An 11433-nucleotide genomic window follows, 5' to 3' on the forward strand; every position below is an offset into this window, starting at 1 on the left:
GCTCAAAAGAGTTTACATGTCAGAGTGGTAGGCCTGTTTGGGAAGGCCTGCTCTATCCATTTTGATAGTCTTGAACATCAGAACAAATGCACAAGAAGACACAGAGTTACCTTTCCCAGAGGAAGAGGGTCTGCTTCAACTTACAGACCTGACTAGTAGACTAAGGGTGAATCTAATAAATCTTCTGTACCAGATGGTGTGCCTCACTCTTTAGGCTCTTTCATTATTTTAAAAAATGTTTAGCAGTGGAGAGAGATAGGTCAAGATGTTTATGTGCTTGCTTTGCATTGGGAAGAACCAGGTTTGACCATGGTACAACCTAGTCCCTGAGCACCACCAGTAATAGTCACTGAGCACTCCTGGATGTGACCCTAATCAAGTATCACTGTATCACCGTCATCCTGTTGTTTATTGATTTGCTCAAGTGGGCACCAGTAATGTCTCCATTCGTCCCAGTCTTGAGATTTTAGCAGCCTCTCCTTACTCGTCCTTCCCAATGGTGCTATATTGGAGGCTCTTTCAGGGTCAGGGGAATGAGACCCATTATCATTACTGTTTTTGGTATATCAAATACGCCACAGGGAGCTTGCCAGGCTCTGCCATGCGGGCTGGAAACTCTCAGTAGCTTGCTGGGTTCTCCAAGGGGGATGGAAAATGTATATAAGAGAATACAAGCAAGTATGTCAAAACCAAACACATGTGTGCCCCCCTAATCAAGGAAACAAATGAATATCAAGAACCAAAAAGCAATCTTGGAGAAGATATGCGACACTTTGGCTACTTGGGCTTGATGAGGAAGAATTAAGATGGTAGCTCTACTTATGTGAAAAAAATAATTGAATACATTTTATCAATTTTACTTTGTAGGAAAAAATTGGTTTCCTGAGGCTGATATAACTATTACCATGAATTTAAAGCAATGCACATTTATTAAAGTTCTGAATGTGAGAAATTTGTTGTGTTTTCACCTGCTATGACCAACGGGTTTGAAGTATCTGCTGCAATACCTGCTTTTTCCAGGTTCTAGATGCTATTTCCATTGCTGAGTCAGTAATTTCTTTCTTCATCTTCAAAGCCTGTGGTATCTGGCTAAGTCATATTGAAGCAGAATATGGCTGTTGCTTGAATAAAGCAGAAACAGCTCCCATTTAACACTTGTGCCTTTAACACTTATGAAATCTTTACGTCAAAGAAGAGCCATGTTATAGGTCCTGGGAATTAAGATATGGGTTTCCATATTTGGGTGGGGGCTTGGTCAGAAATTCATTATTTTACCAACTCATACCATGAAGAAATAACACAAACACAGGTTTGTGGAGAAACCAGTGACTTTTCTCAAGGGATTTACAGAAAGCTACAAAGACAGTCTCTGTTGAAACGCTGTCAATATCCTAAGAGTTTGGGTGTAGGCTTTATTGTTCATGCCCCTCTCTGGTACTGAGTGAGGATAGAGAGGGTGTTTAGTAGAGATGGGCAACCACAGAATGTGATACAAACATGGTAGTTCACATGTTCCTCCTAGTAGGAAAGTGACGTTTTTCTGAATCTGGAACACCTTCTGTTCATTTTATCAACCAATGAAAGAAATCATTAGCTCGAGAATACGCCTCATGAAAGTAACACTGTTCAACCCTTGAACAGTGCAGGATTAGCTATGTGAACTCTCTCCACCTCTGTGCAGTAGCAAATCTGTGTATTTAATCTAGACTCCCCCCAAACTTGATTAATGTACTTGACCGGAAATAATTATGTAAATAGCCAATTAACATATTCCATATGTATATGTATGTGCATTATACTGTATCATTGCTATAAGCTAAGCTAGAGAAACCATTAAATTAGAATGAAGATAAAACACATTTACTGTGCTGAACAATTTACCAATACTGTGTCAGTTTACATCAGCTTCTCATAAGAAAATCCACATACTGGGGACAGAAAGATAGTGCAGTAAATAAGGTGTTTGCCTTGAAAAAGCCCAACCCAGATTTAATCCCTGATGTTCAATATAGTCCCCCAAGACTCTCAGGAATGATCTCTTAGCACAAAGCCAGAAGTAATCCAGGTACACTGCCAGGTATTTTCCCTCACCAAAAACAAACAAAAAAAACACAAAAGAAAGGAAAATGAAAAATAAATCTACATATATGTAGATTGATGAAGGTCAAGGGTCATGGAACTGGAAATGTGATTCACTTGTAAAATATGTGCCTTATATGCATGAGACTTGGGTTAAATCCCTGGAACACACACACATATATTAAATTATCAATGATAAAAAATTGTCAATATTTTTTGTCTCTATATATTTCTCTCTCTCTGTTTCTGTATATATACATTTCAAAAAACCTCTGAAGTCTAAAACAATTTGTCATCCCAAGCCTCACAGCGTCATTTTGGAAGCACACACTCCCAAGTTGAAGGGTGTAAAAAACTGAAGTGCAATAGAGATGAAAGGAAGACCAGTAGGTGGGGTGTGTGTACCTAGAAATGTGCAAACCACTATTTCCATTTAAAGCATCTGTGCAGAATAAGAGAAATGCAGTTCCATTATCAGGGCACTGGTTCTGGGTTAGTGGATGTGTGCTGTTTGTCCCACGAAGAATTTGCTAATTGAACTGCCATGGTGTGGTAGGAGGGTACACTTTTGGTCTCTAGGTGATGGCATTAGATAGGGGCTTTCCTGCCCTGTTTGCCACATCCCCATCCTCACCCAGGGCCCTGTCCTAAGAGATGGAAGGACAAGGTTAGGCACACTCTGGGCTCCTCGGGAGTTACTGAAGCAAGAAAATGCCAGAAAAAGCAAGAAAAAAGCAAGAAAATTTCAGCGCCTTCACACCCCTGCCCTCACATAGTGGCCCCCCATCCTGCTAACTGTACCTGCTTTCCTTGAGTTCAGCATCGCCTCTGCCAGACAGAGCACTTTTTGTTCAAGTTCCCTAGAGCGAAAAGTGGAAACAATACACACACACACAAACACACACACACACACACATAGATATATATCTTATCTGGAGAAACTGGAAACAAAATGGAATACTATGCAACTTCCAAGAATGATGGAATCATGCAATATGATGCAACTTGGATAAAACAGGAGGATATCAATTAAGTGAAGTAAGCCCTAAATAAAAAGTACAAGTACTGGATGCTCTTACAAGAGTGTATTATGTAGAATAATATGTCTAGTGAATAAAAGGTTTCAATGGTGTGCAAAACTGTGGGCACTAGATAACAGAAATGAAAATGTCAGGAAAGGAGAGAAATGTAGGGGAAAGCTAAAAGAGGCAGACAGCCTTGGACCTGGATGGGTGTAGAAGGAAAGTATCTGTATATAGCTAAATTGCTACAGCCAACACTAGTGCAAACAGTAAATTCCAACTATAGTAATTCAACTTTGAAATGTGCTTATCCATTTACATGTTGGGGGGTGGGAAAAAACCTGGAGTCATTGGTGGTGGGATGCAGTCCCTCTTGGTAGGATTGGAGATAAGAACATTGTTTACCTGAAACTATTGCCAACAACTTTGTTAATGATGGTGTCTAAATAAAAAATAAAGTTTATTAAGCAAACAAAACATAGGGAATTTTGGAGACAAGTTGACTTCTGAATGAAGAGAGTCCAGGAAACTCATCTTCTGCAGACCTGTATGCTAGGTTGACATATTCATTAGTCCTTCTCATATCTCTGTGTCCTTAGGTATCTTGAGATTGAGGGATGGGCCCAACCTGGCAGTGCTAGAGGATATTTCCAGTTCTTTACCCAAGGGTTACAGCCAGCAGATGATGATGATGATGATGATGATGATGATGATGATTTTTGGTTTGGAGGGGCCACATCTGGCAGTGCTCAGGGTTTCCTCCTGTCTCTGCAGTTAGGACTCACTCAGGGTGACCATCTAGAGTGCTGGGGATTGAATACAGGTTGGTTTTATGCAAGGCAATGACCCCACCCACTATATTACCTCTCTGGTTATGCACCCAGCAGTTTTCAAGTGACCATGTGGTACCAGGAATCAAACACAAGCTTCCTGCATACATAGCATATGTTCAGCCCAGTTATTTCTCTATCCCAGTCTCATTTGCACATGAGAAAACTGAAGCTCAGAGGGTCTTCTTTGCATACAATTCTGTCCCAACACAGGTCCTTCCCTCTCTGGGGAATGAACCCCGAACCAGCTCTTCTCAGATATTATGATCCAAAATATTCCTCAGATCCCGGAAGTTGGGAACTAGATGCAGCTGAGCAGAAGTGACAAGAATCACGAGGTTTATGAGATCTCACAGAACAGGTCGGCTTGCTTTGAACAGTGAAAATCCCTTTTGTGGAAAATGCAAAGTGAACCAGATCCCATATGTACTCTGTGTGCTGTAAGTAAGCCCTTTTTGCTATTTGAATGTCATTCAAATAAAGGATTATAAGCCATCCTGGCAGCTAACATTACCATCTCCAAATGCAAAAACAAACCAAAAAAAAAATCCAGTGTTTAGAGTCAGGGATTTGTTATTTGACCATAAAAAGGAAGAAGTCTTTTTTTTTTGTCATTCTAAATAATAGAAACTCAGGTATTGAAAGCCCTCATTAAAATCCTGCTCCGGTCCACCAGAAGAAAACATTCTAGACTAATCCCTGTGTCCTGCCCCACTCCTTACACACGGAGCCAGGGGTCCGTTCAAAAATATCTTTCAAGAGGCAGTAAATTTCTTTAATGCTTGGAATAGGCCATAGTCTGAGGCAGCCAGTTCTGTAGAGTAGATGGTAGAGTACATTGTTATAAATACAGTAACAGCAGAGCAAGAAGAAAAGCTGGATTTCTTGCCCTCCTTCCTCCACTCTCCACCTCCTGAGAAAAGGAACTTTGTAAGCGCATCCTATTACTGCTTCGACAAATTAACATTTGCAGTGACAACTCCCACACCCCAATTTTAGTATCTTTTATTTTAGGGGGTCAGAATTTGTAAAATGGGCTTCACCAGGATAAAATAAAGGTTTCGATAGCTCTATATGCCTTCTGAAAGTTCTATGTTAGATTGCCCTGTCTAGGCCAACTTTTAGAACTGCTATTTGTGTTTGCTTCAGCAGCATATCTATTAAAATTGTAATGTTACAGAGATTAGCCTGGCCCCTGTTCAAGGATGACACGCAAATTCATGAAGCTTTTTATACATATTTTTTTATTGAATCCCCATGATCTTATATAAAGCTTCCATGTTTGAGTTTCAGTCATAAATTATCGAGCATCCATCCCTCCACCAGTGTATTTTCCACCACCAGTGTCCCCAGTATCCCACCCCTCCCCATCCCACTGCTCCCCTTCCTCAATGACAGAAAATTTCCCCCTTACTTTCTCTCTACTTTTGGGTGTTCCATGTTTTGAGACTATTTGTCCTGACTTAGGAGTGGCCCCTTCTTTAATCTTCTAAACCAGCTATTCATTGTTTTCAAATCTCTGATTCTCCTGAAAGCTTCCTTAGTTTACAAAGACTGGTAGGACAATATTCTACCCAGATAATCCTACGTAATATCTGCATACCAAAATTCTAAAGACTGTGCATTAGGTGACAGATTCATAAGTTCCAGGTTTCAGGTATTAATTAGGACATGGACACCCTCGAAAGCATCATTTTTCTTACCACAGAAGGTCAACCCTGGTTTGGAAGGCAAGTTGCATCAATACCTAAGGAGAATGGCCTTCTAGAAGGCCTAGAAGAAGTTGTTGCACACCTTGGAAAAAGGCGAGGTCTCAGGCTTGAGACCATCACTCACCCCTCCATCTGGAAAGGAACTCCTTGTCACACAAGTCAATGGCAAAGTGTCCTCATTCCAAATCTGACACAGAAACAATAAAGAAAATTCTTGAAATTAGACAATGTAGCTATCAGTAAGAACCCCTCTGAACTGTACTTAAATTTTATCTTATTTTATTTTATTTTATTTTATTTTATTTTATTTTATAGGTTGGGCTGGAGCAATAGCACAGCTGGTAAGGCATTTGCCTTGCATGCGCTGAACCTGGGTTCGATTCCTCTGTTCCTCTCGGAGAGCCCGGCAAGCTACTGAGAGTAGCCCTAGCAGCCAAAGACCTCCAGAGCCCAGCCACAGCCATGATCAAGGCCACTCTCCACATGCTCGGACGAGCCTCACGCATGAAGGAACTGGCAGAGTAACCCAGGTGTGCAGGACCTAAGGCTGAGATATCCAAGGCTGCTCGGATCGGGACTGGGCCTCTTCCACCCAGATCCCCCATTTTCCAGTAGCTAGGCAGTCATACCCACAAACAGCCTTCGGCTCCGTTTAATCCCATCAATGGCTAAGATCCAGAGACTATAAAACAAAGCCCCCTGAAGTGCACGGCCTCAACCTCTTATTGTCTAGTTTTCCCTCTTAGAGGACCCAGCAAGCTTCTGAGAGTATCCTGCCCACACAGCAGAGCCTGGCAAGCTCCCCGTGGCGTATATTCGATATGCCTAAAACAGTAACAATAATGGGGCTCATTCCCCTGACCCTGAAAGAACCTCCAATGTGGCACCTTGGGAAGGACGAGTAAAGAGAGGCTGCTAAAATCTCAGGGCTAGGACAAATGGAGATGTTACTGGAAACCGCTCGAGCAAATCGATGAGCAATGGGATGACAGTGATGACAGTGATACAGTGATACACTGATACAGTGATGCACATACACACATGCACACACACATATACATATCTATGATTTGTTGCCTACTGTCTGAACCCCATCAAATATGGTGTGGTAATTATGGAGAATGGGTAGGGAGTGTCTTATGATGTGTCAGCCTTCATGGCCACAAGGTCCAGGGATATCTTCACTCATATATGAGGCTTGGTTTGAGTGTGGTGGTGGTTGGGTCGTGGAGGTTTTCGGCTGCTGTGGCTGAGTCCCTTGGGGTGGGGAGGGCTCTCACTTGCCCCCTTCTGGAACACCCTGTGTGAGCACCTGGTGCAGAGTCAGTAGCATTGCTATGGGGACCTCATGTTATGCTCCCTTCTGGGAGAAGTAGCCGTGTGATCTGGAGGGTGGCCGGTGACAAGATTATCTGGTGCTGGCAGGAGATGGCTTATGGGTGTGACACCTGGCTCTCCAGAGATTGGGGAAAACGGGCAGAGGATCTCTGCTCCCAGGTCTGTTGAGCCCAGAGTTCAAGGTCACAAAGTTCTGCATTACCTGTGTTCTGTGGGACTTCACTCATGTGTGAGGCTCGGCCTGAGTGTGTGAGGAGTGGCCTTGAGTGTGGCGGCAGTTGGGTTGTGGAAGTTTTCATCTGCTGGGGCTGGGTCCCTTGGGATGGGAAGGGCTCTCACCTGACCCCCTCTGGGGTGCCTCAGTGAAGATAGCCTGGCATGGAGCCTAGTGGTATGGTTATGGGGGCCTCATGTTATGCTCTGTAGAGTACTTTTAAAAATTCAAGGCGATAAGAGTCTCTTTGTAACTGAAATATAAATTCCTATGCATCGTGCTGAGGGGGACTGGAAGATGTAAAAGGGCTACCGAGTCTTCAATTGTACTACATGAATACATAATTTAATCCATATTTCTATATTGTTCAGCATGAACAAATGAGTCTGGGACTTTCTATCTGCTAGTGTTTAATATGACCCACTTCAGGTTTTCTAAAAGCTTTCCAGTAACTCTACTCTACCTCCCATCTTCTGACTTTACCTTTTATTTGCATGTAGTATATTGCTGTTATGCATCATACTTTTTGAAAACCCAGGCAATGTTCTGACCTTCGAAATCTGATTCTAGACATCTAGAAGAGCATATCCCTGAGTTATTTCTGAGTTCCCTTGAAATATGATACCACAGTTAATAAGGTAGATTCTAAGAAGACATTTCTCAGAAGTGATTCTAAGAACGCCACATCTGGGAGGCACAGTCACCCATGGATAAATCAAGTCTCTTATCCAGTCATCCTGTCAGCTGTCACCATCCATATTTTCCCCACTGTCATCCATTCTCGATGTAGTGACTATTCCTAATGCTTAGTTATATGCATAAAAAGACAGCAAGTGCTTGCTAGATGTTTACTAAATGGATTACTAGATGGACTCAGTAGGATTTTATGAATAGCTTCCTTAAAATACCAGGGTAAATTTTGTAATTCATCTTCAAATGAAAACAATGTGGGAGTAACCTGGAATGTCATACTATAAGACCAATTTTTCATCTCAACAGTAAAAATAATCAGACTAATTATGTAACTGAAGAAATTTTTGCTATTTCAGATTTATTTCATTTACTCAAATGAAAACTAACAATAGAGGCTTTTCTTTCTTTACTGGCATTTAGGGAAAGAAAAGTGTGCCTACTGCTTTCCAGAAGCTTCTGGTCCCTCTCAGCCTTATGCTTTTACTATTGATAGAAAGCTAAGCACGAGCTCGCAGGCCATTGAAATTTAACTGTCAGTAAATAAAGCTGAAGATTGTTAGACTGGAGTGCTTTTGCATCCATGAATATATTATAGTTTTTGGTGTGTGTGTGTGTGTGTGTGTGTGTGTGTGTGTGTGTGTGTGTGTTGGGAGACTTAGGAGTCATCCTGAGGGACTCAGGACTTAGTCTTTTTTCAGTATTCAGAGATCACTCATAGAAAGGCTTGAGGGATAGAACTAGGGTTGCTTGAGTGCAAGGCAAGAATCTTACCCCTGCATTATATCTCCCACACCCCCCATTTTAATACCAAGCAAGTGCACTAAAAATACATGGATATTACCCACAGTTACATATCAAAGCTACATTCTCTGATCCTAAAATATGTACATAATATTGTTATTCATATTTCAATTATTCTATCTCAGTCTGCGAGCAGAAGTTTAGAGTTTGGTAGAAAAAAGTCCAAATGGAATTAGACCACCCTCTTTATTCTCCTACAACGCATACCCACATACTACACATCCCAAAAACACACACACCTTTTAGGATAAGTATTGGTCAAAATCACAAGAGAAGTCTAAAGAATGGCAAGTAGCTAATAATCTGGAAAGAAGCCAAAAAGTGTCTTACCCATGACAGAGAGGAATTCTGTGCATGGAATTCATGGGACCAAGTCCTGCGGTACCACATTCTGCACAAATCATCTCCATCCATTTTCTGTTCTGTGTGGCTCAGCGTAGGATCCGTGTTCCTGGGGTAGAGATTCCTGCTGGTTTAGCTTAGGTGGCAGGTTCCTGTAGCACTTGGCTACAAAGAGTAGGACATATAATTAAAATGCCAGCAGGAAAACAGAGAAATTAAAACATTCTTGAAAAAGAGGAAATTCTCATGAAAAAGTAAGCATTCTCAGAAAAATAAAGGAACAGAGGCTGAAATTATAAATGCTTGCTTGACAGATAAAGCTTAACTTCCCCTTTAATGGCTAAAAGACAGCAAAGACTTTCAAACTCAGTCCATCTTCATTATTTCTCTATTCTGCCTTTGTGATTATGCCTATTTACTGACATACCTTTGTGATCAATACTCTTGGTGTTCCCATGGCTTTTACACAGATAAATGCAGGAGAGTGAAGGGTTGAGGGCACTGAGTTTCCTAATATGTCCTATCTCATTAAGGTAGAAAAAAATTACACCCTGCCTTTATGTTTTCAGTCATGCTGTGAAAGTGTCCTCTTTCTAGTCAGTTCCACTAAACTACATTTTGGTGTGATTGTTTATTTTGGCAATATCATGTCAAAAATGACTACCACAAAAATGGCTTATGTATTGCCTGCTATTTCTGAGCACTATAGCACTACACTGTCATCCTGTTGTTCATTGATCTGCTGAAGGGGGCACCAGTAACATCTCCATTGTGAGACTTTTTGTTACCGTTTTCGGCATATCGAATATTCGACAGGAAGATTGCCAGGCTCTGCTGTGCGGGCAGGATACTCTCAGTGGCTTGCCAGGCTCTCCGAGAGGGACGAAGGAATTGAACCCGGGTCAGCCGCATGCAAGACAAATGCCCTACCTGCTGTGCTATCGCTCCAGTCCACAGAAAGTTATTTTTATTAGATGAACTTCCCTTCAGTATGAGTAACCACGCTGTTAGCCACGAGTCAATGCCAAGGAAGAAACAATACTGGTGAAACCAGGTATCCTTAAACAGAAATGCACATAAACATGCATATATTTATCAGATCTGCAGAGCTCATAAGAATTGAGCCCTGTAACTCCCCTAGGAGCAGGGACTCAATATTTGGTAATTCAGTGTCTTCTGTGACTTGATAGAAGTACTAGGAACAAAAATTAAATTAGATTGTAGATTTAGATTCCTGGTCTTTACCCCTTTAATTCCTATATTAGATTTCTCTCGGTCCTAAATATCCACTTTACTTCAGTCATGTTATTTTTATCATTCTTATATAGTTATGAACTTATTGCCATTTAATTCAGGGTCATTTCAACATATTGAGTCTTCTCACTCCGGTACAGGGAGGTAATTCTGGGAATAAAGTTAGAGAAAGTGGGGGGGGGGCGGGAGAAGCGAGAGAAAGAGGGAGAGAGAGGTAAAGAGAGGGAGAGAAAAAGATCTGAGGCAGGGAGGGGGGAAAAAGGGAGCAACAGGAGCTTCCTACAGGTTAAAGAAGTCTTTTTTTCCATTTAAGGAAAGCAATCAGCTTCACTGGCACAAATGCTGCATTTCCCTTGCAAATGAGCTTCATTACTGTCTTGTTTTATGACTTTTCTTAGCTGAAGTGAGCTGTTGTCTCATGGCTATGTCCTAGTAGAATATTGTCTCAGCTCTGAATTATGTTCTCCGTCTAAACTACATTTAATTATGAATTTTCCAAGAGTTTAGTGTAAGTCCATTAGAAGAAACTATCAGGTCCAGTGAGATTCTCTCAACTAAATGCTTACTCTAAATTTACAAAAAAGTATTCATCTCGCATATCTTAGCACAGTGGGTAAGGCGTTGCCTTGCATGCGGCCGATCTGGGTTTGATACTTCCGTCCCTCTTGGAAAGCCCAGCAGGCTACGGAGAGTATCCCGTCCACACAGCAGAGCCTGGAAATCTTCCTGTGGAATATTCGATATGCCAAAAACAGTAACAATAAGTCTCACAATGGAGACATTACTGGTGCCCACTTGAGCAAATAGATGAACAATGGGATGACAGTGCTCAGTGCTACATATCTTATTTTACCTTCAATATTAGGCCCAATTAATCCCAGGCTTCTGATCTTTAGAAACATTGCCAAGTGACTTGACTCAAACTGAAACAAAACAAGAATTCCAAAAGTTTTGAGTCTTTGTAATTATCTCCAAATGATACCTTGCAATTTGGTTATTAATGTGCTCTGTTCTGGACTTAATAGTTAAGGTTTACTTAACTATTTTAAGTTTAAATTTCTGTCCTTTTGGGCTACATTCCACTCTGCAAAAGCATCTCTGGAAGTTTTTGAGTTTTAAGTAGTGGATTCTAAGATGTGAAAATAACC

At 41.3% G+C, this 11433-nt stretch overlaps 1 non-coding gene across 1 annotated transcript; it reads left to right on the plus strand.

Moving 5' to 3' along the window:
• The first annotated feature begins 5071 nt into the window (after window positions 1-5071).
• LOC129400494 (U6 spliceosomal RNA) lies at window positions 5072-5175 on the plus strand. Its single transcript, XR_008627726.1, has one exon. It is a non-coding gene; the product is annotated as a U6 spliceosomal RNA (small nuclear RNA).
• The last annotated feature ends 6258 nt before the right edge of the window (window positions 5176-11433 follow it).

Source organism: Sorex araneus, chromosome X, assembly GCF_027595985.1.
Source record: "Sorex araneus isolate mSorAra2 chromosome X, mSorAra2.pri, whole genome shotgun sequence".
Lineage (NCBI taxonomy): Eukaryota > Metazoa > Chordata > Mammalia > Eulipotyphla > Soricidae > Sorex > Sorex araneus.